Below are 11017 nucleotides of genomic sequence, written 5' to 3'. Positions count from 1 at the left end.
GTAAGACACAACTCTGCTGCTGACTGGTGACATCAGAGCAGCTGACCAGTGAGGTGAGAGCAGAGTCCTGCTGACCAGTGAAGGTGTGGTGGACCAAAACACATCAAGTCCAGCTACAAGATCTCCTCTTTGTGTTGATGCAGAGGTGATGTGAGGTGAACTCTCACGTTTGAATGTGTTTGAACAAGCAGGATAAAAGCTGCTTTAGTCGTGTTGACCTCTGAAATTAAGTCAGACAGGACCACCATCATCATCATCATCATCAGTGGCTACCGCTGCGGTTTGAGAGTACAGTAATAAGCAAGAAGAGCCTCATTGTGGCTTCAGTCAGAGACAGAACTAGATGCTGCATCTCTATCTACTAAACCAACAATCAGACGAGCAAACAGAGTTCAACTGTTTCCTCTTTACCAAGAGTCTGTGGCAGGTCAGCAGTGGGCAGGTGGCGCTCTCTAGTGGTGGACAACGTTGTGAACATGTACATCTGTTATTCAGTGATGCTCATGCTCTCAGATCAGTTGGAGAAGTATTACAGACACAGTAAGACGGACGAACCATGACAAGAGTGGTATTTAAAGATCTGGTGTTGGAGTAAGATGTGAGTCTGACAGGGAGGACCGGGGGGGGGGGGGGGGGGGGGGGGGGTTCTGCTCAGGACTCATCACAAACACAGAATGAAGAGAGTTCAAGAGTCAAACATGGAGACTTCAGTCATGATGCAGGTTTGGAGAAAAGACATCAGTCACAGTTTGGTCTGCTTGTCTTCTCAGGTGGTTTCCACGGTGACTCGGTCTGACCGTCAGGCTGTCCACCTTCACAATGATTCCTGACTGTTGCTTGGTCCTGATCCAGATCCCGAGTGTGTCAGTCCTTGGCCTTTGGAACAACATCTCCTGAAAGGACTAGCTCAGTCCTCACAGCAGATTTTCTGCAACTGGAACACATTCTTTTGATTTCACCTTTTTCCACTGAAATATGAAACAGTATAAAAACTATATGGTGAAGGGACGTGTGTGAAGAAGCTTGGCTTTAATTCTAATCATGTTATTCGTTCTATGGTATATCTACTCTCCCACTAATAACAATAATCACGTTATTAAGGATTACTAATGATGATTAATGATTGCTGTCTGCATAGCGCAGTGGGTGAGAGGAATAAAATGAGGGTTTTGAAGCAGTTCACTGAGCTGTGGAGAACAGGTTCCATCTTGGAGACACTTGTTAGAAAAGAGGCAGCCACGAGGACGCCATAGCAGAACTTTAAAATCCTTCATATTGACTTGTTTGTTCTTTTTTGGAGACAGCCGTTTCTGTCAGCTTGTGCCTGTAACATGACTTCAGTTTTGCCACAATAAGGTCTAGAAGTCCACTGTGAGGAAAACAGTGAATTCAGTGCAAACGCAGCATCAACACGTTGATTTACAGATTCCAGGTCAGTCGGAGCTGATCTGTGTAGCCTCACTGTACCGATAATCTAAAGACAAGACCGGATCCTGCTGTCAGGCTCAAAGACAAAAACACATCGACTAAATAAAACTCTGACAGACGGACTCTTTGAAATAAATATCAACTGAGTCCAAAACTGCTGCTTCCATGACGCTGAGATATGACTTGTGCTGTTGATCTTTATTACGTTACTGTTGTTCCAACCAAGAAAATAAATAAAAAGGTTTGTGGGAAAATCAAAACTATGACTTTGATTCGTTTCATTTCTTCATTTTATCTGAAAGTTTAAGCTCCTTCTCGATGACATCATCACAGCTTCTCATATTTACTTGTCGTGACTTTTTATGAGTCGTTGTTGTTTTGGTTCATGTTGCAGATGTAGCTGAACCTACACCAACATTAATATTAATTAAAACTGGGACGTGCATGTCCTGAACAAAATTAATGGAATTGCTGACGACTGCTCAAACCTTTACAGCATTAATAAAAGAAACAAGTTTGAGATCAGGCGGTGGAGCAACACTGTGACCAAGTACTTAACACATTCAATTACCACATTTGCTCAGTAGCAAAGCCAAGATTGCACAAAGCCCACAGAAATAAAAATAACTCATTGGCTAATATAGTCGAAAACAATGTAAAATGTGGGCCCCACTAGCCCTGGTGGGAGTTGAGTCATTTGTAAGCCAGATTCTGGTGATCAATCCATACCACAAAAGGTTGCTCTGAACCCTCCAGCCAGTCCAGTGACGCCCCTCCTCCAGTGCCATCTTCACAGCTAGTGGCTTCCTGTCCTCGATGTCGTAATTAGTCTCAGATGGAGTTGGTTTCCCCTGAAAAAAAGGCTCAGGGATGAAGTCTTGGGTCCGAGCCTGAACACTGATAAAGTACTGGCCCAACCCCCGCATCAGTTGCGTCTGGCAAAAACTGGCAAAACCCAGTTAATATTACAGTTGCAGTTAGTGGGGGTCGGCCACTGCCCTGTTTCTTTTCTGGGTCTGCTCTCACCTGTTTATTTGCCATAACAAATCCAAGAAAGGCCAATGAAGCAGAATGGAACTCGCATTTCGCCACCTTGACAAACAGTTTGTTAAGCAGGACTACACCCCTATTGTGCATTTTAAGTATCTGGTGATGCCCTTGGGCCTCACCAGTGTCCCAGCTGTTTTCCAATGATGTTCTGAGAGACTGCATTAACCTCTCTGTGTATCTGGACAACATTCTCATCTCCAAGAGCCAGGAGGAGCACACTGACCATGTACAGTGAGTGCAGAGGCAAATCCAGATTAGTCTTAATTCGAGTCCAAGTCAAGACTGCTCCAGGTTCCTTGGTGAGAGCAGACACACAGGGTGCAGCTGGGAACAGGTGAGGGTTGAGCACCTGAGCATAGACAAACGGGAAGAATCGGAAAGGCAAAAACTCACCAACTGATACTTAGCATTCTTTGGGGCTCCTTGCCGTTACCACCTAGGAAGGCAAATGATTCGACGAATACTGGTCGAAAACCCGGATCTTAAATACTGTGTCGGCAGGTGAGTCTTGATTGCTTGATTGAGCACAGCTGTGTTCAGGAGCAGAGGAGGCTAGGCCAAACCTGTTGGCCACGCCCTGCAGCAACACAGACTAGACTTACAGACAGGGGAAAGACAGACAGGATACAGAAGGAGGGGAAAACACAAGAGAACAAAAGGAAAAAGGGGAGAGACTGTAAATCTCTAAAGGACCACTGCCATGTCTTTAAGGTGATGGAGCAGCTCAGAACCACTCAAAGAGGGGCATCGCAACAGCATTTATTTGGCAGAGGAACATATATAAGTATATAAGTAATCCAGGGGCATGTCTGTTGTGGCAATGCTACGAGGGTTAGATTTAATTATATCGGTTAATAAGTGTCCGACAATGCCAACTAGGGGAATTTCACCCCCAGGAAATATATCAGAGGGGAAATGCCTCTGTAATACTTTAAACAAGGTCACACAGGTACGAAAGAAACCGGAGACTGACGGATTCTGAAATAAAATATAAAAAGAGAGAGTTTATTAACAATATTTATTAACAATATTGTTTAAAATACTAGAAAATAATAATAATAATAATAATAATAGCAAATAGCAAAAGATTGCACAATCCTCCAGGGCCTCTTGACAGGTTGGTTAAGTCTGTCAAAAAGTGCATGGGCTGAGGGCTCACCAGGCGGAAATGACTGGGGGGGAGGGGAAGGGTCCTGATGAGGCACACCACATGTGAAGACAAAAAAAAGAAACCACACACCATCCACTGACACCCAGGTGCACTACTGTACCGGGAGTGAGGGGGCCAGCCCAACAGCTCCCGTCCAACAAAAGAGACAGATATTAGTCAAGGCAAATTCATGTGCAATGTGACGGTGAGTTGGGCTGCACGGTGGCTCGGTGGTTAGCAGCGTCGCCTCACAGCTTCATCCCGCCTGGGATCTTTCTGTGTGGAGTTTGCATGTTCTCCCTGTGCAGCGTGGGTTTTCACCGGGTAATTCCTGCTGGGTTTAATGAGCTCCTCCACACACCACAACCAGGCCACAGAGGCCAGACAGAGGCACTATGCTTCTGTTTTGTTTTTTTTTTTCTCAAAGTTCATAACTAATTTCAGGCTTGTTCTGAGACTGAGTTACATCCACTTGTGACTTTAGATAAGACTTTATTAATCTCACAGTGGAGAAATTTACTGTTACAGAAGCTCTTACGGTAATGAAAAGGTGAATGCAAGAAAAAATAGAAATATATAAAAATAACTTCTAGTGCATGAGGAAAGTATAGATGTTTACAATCACAGAGGACGTAGATGTGGTTGATAAAGTGACACTGATTCCAGGTGTTAGCAGATTCAGAGGTTATTGCACACATAATAACTATACATTGGAGTTGTCCAGTCTGACAGCGGTGGGAATGAAGGACCTGCGCTCCTTCCTGCACTGGGGGGGGTCTCAGTCGGCCACTGAAGGAGCTGCTCAGCTCCTCTACAGTCCGGTGCAGTGGGTGAGAGCTGTTGTCCATGATGGCTGTGAGCTCGGCCAACAGCCTCCTCTCACCCACCTCCTCCAAAGAGTCCAGCGGGACCGAAGCCCCCCTGACCAGCTTGTTTACTCTCTTCCTGTCCCGCTCTGTACTGCCCGTGGCCCAGCAGATGACAGATTAGCGGATAACAGAGGCTGCCACAGAGTCAGAAAAAGTCCTGAGCAGGGGTCTGCACACTCCGAAGGACCTCGGTCTCCTCAGGAGGTGGAGGCGACTCTGACCCCTCTTGTACAAGACGTCGGTGTGGACCAGTCCAGTTTATTGTTGAGGTGAACACCCAGGTACTTGAAACTCTCCACTGTCTCAATGTCCTCCCCCTGGAAGTTCATTGTTGAGTGTGGTAGTGTAGTAGCTCGTTCCCCTCTGACACACAGCCCATAATGGAGAACTTCTGAAGATAACATTCATTTGTCACCCTTCACCTCTGCCTCCACATTCAGTGTAAAGATGTTCAGGTCCACTCTGACCCTGCAGCTATGGTGGCAGTGTTTGGACTCTGTGGAGGGAAAAACTAGAAAAATATCCCACACTGACCAGAGATGAGAAATAAACAGTGTTTTTCAACTAAGGCACTTTGTCACTATTGGTGATGCAAATGACAGAATTAAAAAAGATTTACACTCATCTACTGACTGTGGGGTGACTGGTGAATGCAGAAAGAAACAGACTCCCTGTCACAAGTGCAAAGGGAGTGATCAATAGCCAATTTATAATAAACAGCTGCTCCAACCCAGAACAACTCATTTTACAGTCTAGTTTACATCTGGGCATCTCCAAAAACACTAAATACAGGCTGAAAGTATAAAAAAATTACATTAATTAAAATATAGCTGCACAAAATTTACATCTGATTTATGTTTATCTTAGAATTTCAGCTGCGGGGTAGAAATTTCTTTGATGTATAAAGGAATGTTTAGTTTGTGCAGAGTTTATCCAAGAGGCCTCAGTCCTTCACACTTTGTCAGGAGGCGTTGGGTATGGGGAGGTGAAGATAAGACGTGCATGTTCCAGGCCTCCTGATAAGAGTTTCTCTGACAAGGGACATACTGTAGAAAGCTGAGTGGATGCAGTGATGTTTAAGCTTTTGCTATTTGACTGTGCTTATGTATACAGTTGCAACCATGGCGGCACGTGCACACGCAGCGGCGCCTCTCTTTCTCACTGAGTTTTTGTGTTTTTCGTGTTTTTCGTCATGTGAGTCACAGTGTTTTTGTTCGTCTTCGTTGCGTCTACCTGTCTACAAACACAAGTACAGTCGGGAGTTTCTGCTAAATGTCGACAGGACCAGTTTTCACAAGTTAAACCCAATGCAAGCAGAAGAGCTACAAGACTGCGGTCTGCTCCGGAGGCCTGCACCTCGCCCACAGTGGAGGCGACACAAGCGGCGTCACACAATCATCCCACAACAGCTCATCACAAAACTGGACCAGCTGGGATTAAACACCTCTCTGTGCAACTGGCTGCTGGACTTCCTGACTGGGAGACCTCAGGCAGTTCGGGTCGGCAGGAACACATCCAGCACCACCACACTGAACACGGGGGCCCCCCAAAGATGTGTGCTGAGCCCCCTCCTCTTCACTCTGCTGACCCACGACCGCACACCGTCCCACAGCTCCAACCTCCTCGTCAAGTTCGCCGATGACACAACTGTGGTGGGTCTCATCAGCAACGACGACGAGGCGGACTACAGGAGCGAGGTGAGCCGCCTGGCCTCGTGGTGTGAACACAACAATCTCTCTCTGAATGTGGAGAAGATGAAGGAGATTGTTGTGGACTTCAGGAGAAGACACCCCCAGTATGCCCCCCTTACTATCAATGGTGCTACGGTGGAGAGGGTAAGCAGCACCAAATTCCTGGGTGTGCACATCTCTGGTGCATCTCTCTCAGCTTTGTCCACCAGGCTGTCAGGATGCTGAACTCTCCCCCCCCCCCCCCCCCCCCCCCCCCCCCCCCCACCCACACACACACACACACACACACACACACACACACACCCTGGACTCTGAAATGAGGGGAGACGCAGACTATTTAACACGTGGAGGGTAATCAGGAACAGGTGGAGACAATAGGTGATCAGGGCGGACACACGGGACACATGAGGAAGGGCAAGTGCTCTGAAACGAGAGGAGAGTTAGGCCTTCAAAATAAAACAGGAAATAACAAGACAAAAAACCCATGACAAGACAAACCTCACCGCGGTGTGACATTACCCCCCCCTCTAGGACCGGCTACCAGACGTCCAGGCTGCTCAGGATGGTCCCGATTAAAGTCTCTGATGAGGGACTTGTCGATGATGAAACGTGATGGAACCCACTGCCTCTCTTCTGGGCCGTAACCCACCCAGTCCACCAAGTACTGCTTGCCCCTGCCTCTGTTGCGCACGGCCAGTAAGCGCTTGACTTTGTAGACCGGACCCCCATCTACCATCTCCGGAGGAGGAGGGGGTGGGGGGGGCAGGGACCATGGCGCTTTCCTTGACAGGTTTGACTTGGCTCACATGGAAGGTGGGGTGGACCCGAAGAGAGCGGGGAAGGCGGAGGCGGACCGCAGCAGGACCAACGGCTTTGGTAACCGGGAACGGTCCCACAAATCTCGCTGCCAGTTTCTGTGACGGCACCCGAAGGCGTAGATTCTTGGCCGAGAGCCAGACCTTCTGGCCCAGTTGGTATGCGGGTGCTGGTCGACGCTTGCGGTCAGCGGCTACTTTGACCCGATTCCCTTGGCGGATGAGGACCTGCCGGGCAGCAGCCCAGATGCGTCGGCACCTGCGGATCACGGCGTGGGCGGAGGGAACTGAGACCTCTGGTTCCTGATCTGGAAAGACTGGAGGGTCATAACCATAAACACATTTGAAAGGGGAAAAACCGGTGGCTGAAGTGGGTAATGAATTATGAGCATACTCGACCCAGACCAGGTGTTTGCTCCATGTAGAGGGATTCTGGGACACCAGGCACCGGAGTCCGGTTTCCAGCTGCTGGTTGAGACGCTCAGTCTGGCCATTCGCCTCTAGATGATAGCCTGAAGTCAGGCTAGCTTTGGCCCCAATGAGACGGCAGAATTCCCCCCAGAATCGCGACACAAATTGGGGCCCCCGGTCTGAAACTATATCTTTGGGGAATCCGTGGATTTTAAATACATGATCAGTCATGATTTCTGCAGTTTCTTTAGCAGAAGGTAACTTTGGTAAGGCAATAAATCTAGTCATTTTAGAAAATCTGTCTACCACAGTGAGGACTGTGGTGTTACCTTGAGAGACCGGGAGCCCCGTGACGAAATCCATAGATATGTCGGACCACGGTCTGGAGGGAATGGGCAGAGGCTGTAACAACCCCATGCGTGACCCAGAGGACGGCTTGTTTCGGGCGCAGACTGAGCAAGCCTCTACGTACTCCCGGACCTCCGGATCCATGGATGGCCACCAGAACCTCCGGGCGATGGCGAACATAGTTCGTTTCACCCCCGGATGACACGATAGCAGCGAGGAGTGAGCCCAGTGGATCACCTGTGGGCGCAGATTAACCGGGACAAATAAGCATTTTCAGGGCACCCACTAGGTGGCAGGGTTACTCCATTAGCTCGCTTAACCTCATTTTCTATATGCCAAGTCACCGCTCCGACCACACAGGTTCGTGGAAGGATGGGTTCTGGTTCCTTGGCCACCGGCTCTTGGTCGTAGAGTCGGGACAAGGCGTCCAGCTTTCCGTTCTTGGACCCCGGCCTGTAAGAAAGAGAGAATGAGAATCGGTTAAAAAATAGCGCCCACCTGGCCTGGCGTGAGTTTAATCTTTTAGCATGACGGATGTATTCTAGATTCTTGTGATCAGTCCAAACCAGGAATGGGTGCTCAGCCCCCTCCAACCAGTGCCTCCACTCCTCCAGTGCCACCTTGACCGCCAGAAGTTCTCTGTTACCTACGTCATAGTTTCGTTCCGCCTTAGACAGCCGTCGTGACAGAAAGGCGCACGGATGCAGCTTGCCGTCCCGTTCAGCATACTGTGAGAGGATGGCCCCGATGCCTTCATTGGAAGCGTCCACTTCTACCACAAATTGTCGCTGTGGATCAGGCAGGATGAGAATGGGTGCTGTGGTGAAGCTGGCTTTGAGTTTCTGAAAGGCCTTCTCAGCTTCGGGAGACCAGGCGAAGTGGACCTTGGAGGAGGTAAGAGCATGCAAAGGAGAAGCGATTGCGCTGAAGCCTCTGATAAACCGTCTGTAAAAGTTGGCAAAACCTAGGAATTGCTGAACTTTGCGACGGCTATCCGGAGTGGGCCATTCGGCCACAGCGCTAACTTTAGCCGGGTCCATTTGCACCCTTCCAGGGGCTACGATGAAGCCCAGGAAGGAGATGGTTTCGGCATGGAACTCACTTTTTTCTGCCTTGACATACAGTCTATTGTCTAATAGACGCTTGAGCACGGCCGCTTCTTGTCTCTGGTGTGTAACGAGGTCGGGAGAGTAGATCAGTATGTCATCTAAGTAAACATACACAAATAGATCTATAAAGTCCCTTAATACGTCGTTTATCATGGCTTGGAACTCCGCGGGTGCATTAGTGAGTCCGAATGGCATGACTAGGTATTCATAATGTCCGCTGGGGGTGTTAAACCCCGTTTTCCACTCATCCCCTTCCCTGATTCTAACCAGGTGATAGGCGTTTCTGAGATCAAGTTTTGTGAATATTCGGGCCTGCTGAAGCTGGTCAAATACTGACGACATGAGGGGAAGGGGATAACGGTTCTTTACAGTTATAGAGTTAAGCGGACTATAGTCAATGCATGGGCGAAGCGACCCGTCTTTCTTACCCACGAAGAAGAACCCTGCTCCGGCCGGAGAGGAGGAGGGGCGTATCAGCCCTGCTTTGAGAGAGGTTTGGATGTAATCCGTCATAGCCTTCCTCTCCGGTCCAGAAACCGAATAAAGCCGGCCCTTGGGAATGGTGGAGCCCGGGAGCAGGTCTATGGCACAGTCGTAGGGTCTGTGAGGGGGTAGAGACAGGGCTTTGTCCTTGCTAAAAACCTCCTTGAGGTGGTGGTAACATGCCGGTACGGAGGTCAGGTTGGTCTCGGTGTCTGTGGTGACATTAAGAGAGACATGGTTAATCGTGGACACATTTTCAGCTTGGTTCTGATGGGACTTACAGTGATTAGTGCATTCACCCCCCCAGCCCATAATAGTTCCAGTTTTCCAGTTTATGAGGGGGTTGTTTTCCCGCAGCCAGGGATAACCCAGGATCAAAGTCTGTGAGGGAGAGTGAAACAGGAAAAAGTTCATTATTTCCTTATGACCCTGGACATAGGTTTCCAGGGGCTCAGTGGTATGGGTGATGAGGAACAGCTCCTTACCGTCCAAAGCATGTGCTCGCACTGGGGCAGTCAGAGGCTCAGTCTTGAGCCCCAACTTAGCTGCTAAATCCCACGTCATTAGACTTTCGTCTGCCCCTGAGTCTATGAGTGCGTTCAGGTGTGAGATAATGGTATTGTGTTTTACCTGAATCGGCGTGAAGATTCGTGATGCAGCAACCATCTGGGGGGTTGAACTCACCGGCTTGGTTTTCTTTTTGGCCGGGCATGAGGCAATGAGGTGACCCGTCTCTCCGCAGTAGAAGCACCGTCCCTCGGTTAGTCTGCGTTGACGCTCCTCGGGTGTCAGCCGAGTTCGACCCAGTTGCATGGGTTCGGATTTTCCCTCGGATCCCGAGTGCTGAGACGAGTCTGGGGACGGATGACGGGTTTCCAGCCGTGTAGGATTAAGAGCACGAAAGCCCCTTTCCTCCTGTGTCCGGCTGCCTCGGTGTTGCTTGAGATCGTGGATCCTGTTTTCGGTCCGGATAGCCAGAGCTATCAGCGAGTCGAGGTCCGGGGGGAGGTCCAAGGGAACCAGCATCTCCTGGATGGAGGTGGAAAGTCCCTTCAGGAACACGTCGTACAGTGCTGTGGCGTTCCACCCACTCTCCGCCGCCAGAGTGCGGAAGTGGATTGCGTAGTCGCTGACGGAGCTGCAGCCTTGTTTGAGGCCGCTCAGCTCTCGAGCCTTCTCCCGGCTGGTTGTCACCGGATCAAAAGTCCTTGTCAAAGCCTCCTTAAAGTCTTTTAGGGAGGAACAGAATGGTGATTCTCGATCCCACTCTGCTGTAGCCCAAGCCCTCGCTCGCCCGGTCAGGTGGGAGATCATGAACGCGATCTTAGATCGTTCTGTGGGAAACGCATAGGGAGAGTGTTCAAAATGAATAGAACAATCTATCATAAATGCCTTACACTGACCCGGTTCTCCGGAATAGCGTTCCGGTGGGGCGAGCTTGGGTCCGACTCCGGTGCCGGAGAAACTCGGGACCGGTGTCGGGGAGGGCTGTGGTGCTGCCATGGTTCTGGTAGGTTGACGGAAGTGATCAATCAGATCCTGGACTTGAGACGACAACTGACCTAACTGTGACGCCATGGCTGCCTGGAACTCTTCCTGACGGGAAAGGCGAGATTCCTGGGCATGGACTGCGGCGGTGAGCTGGCTGGTCTCTGCTGAGTCC

Source organism: Chelmon rostratus, chromosome 23 (genome assembly GCF_017976325.1).
Source record: "Chelmon rostratus isolate fCheRos1 chromosome 23, fCheRos1.pri, whole genome shotgun sequence".
NCBI classification, from domain to species: Eukaryota; Metazoa; Chordata; class Actinopteri; order Chaetodontiformes; family Chaetodontidae; genus Chelmon; species Chelmon rostratus.
This window is presented reverse-complemented; position numbering follows the sequence as displayed.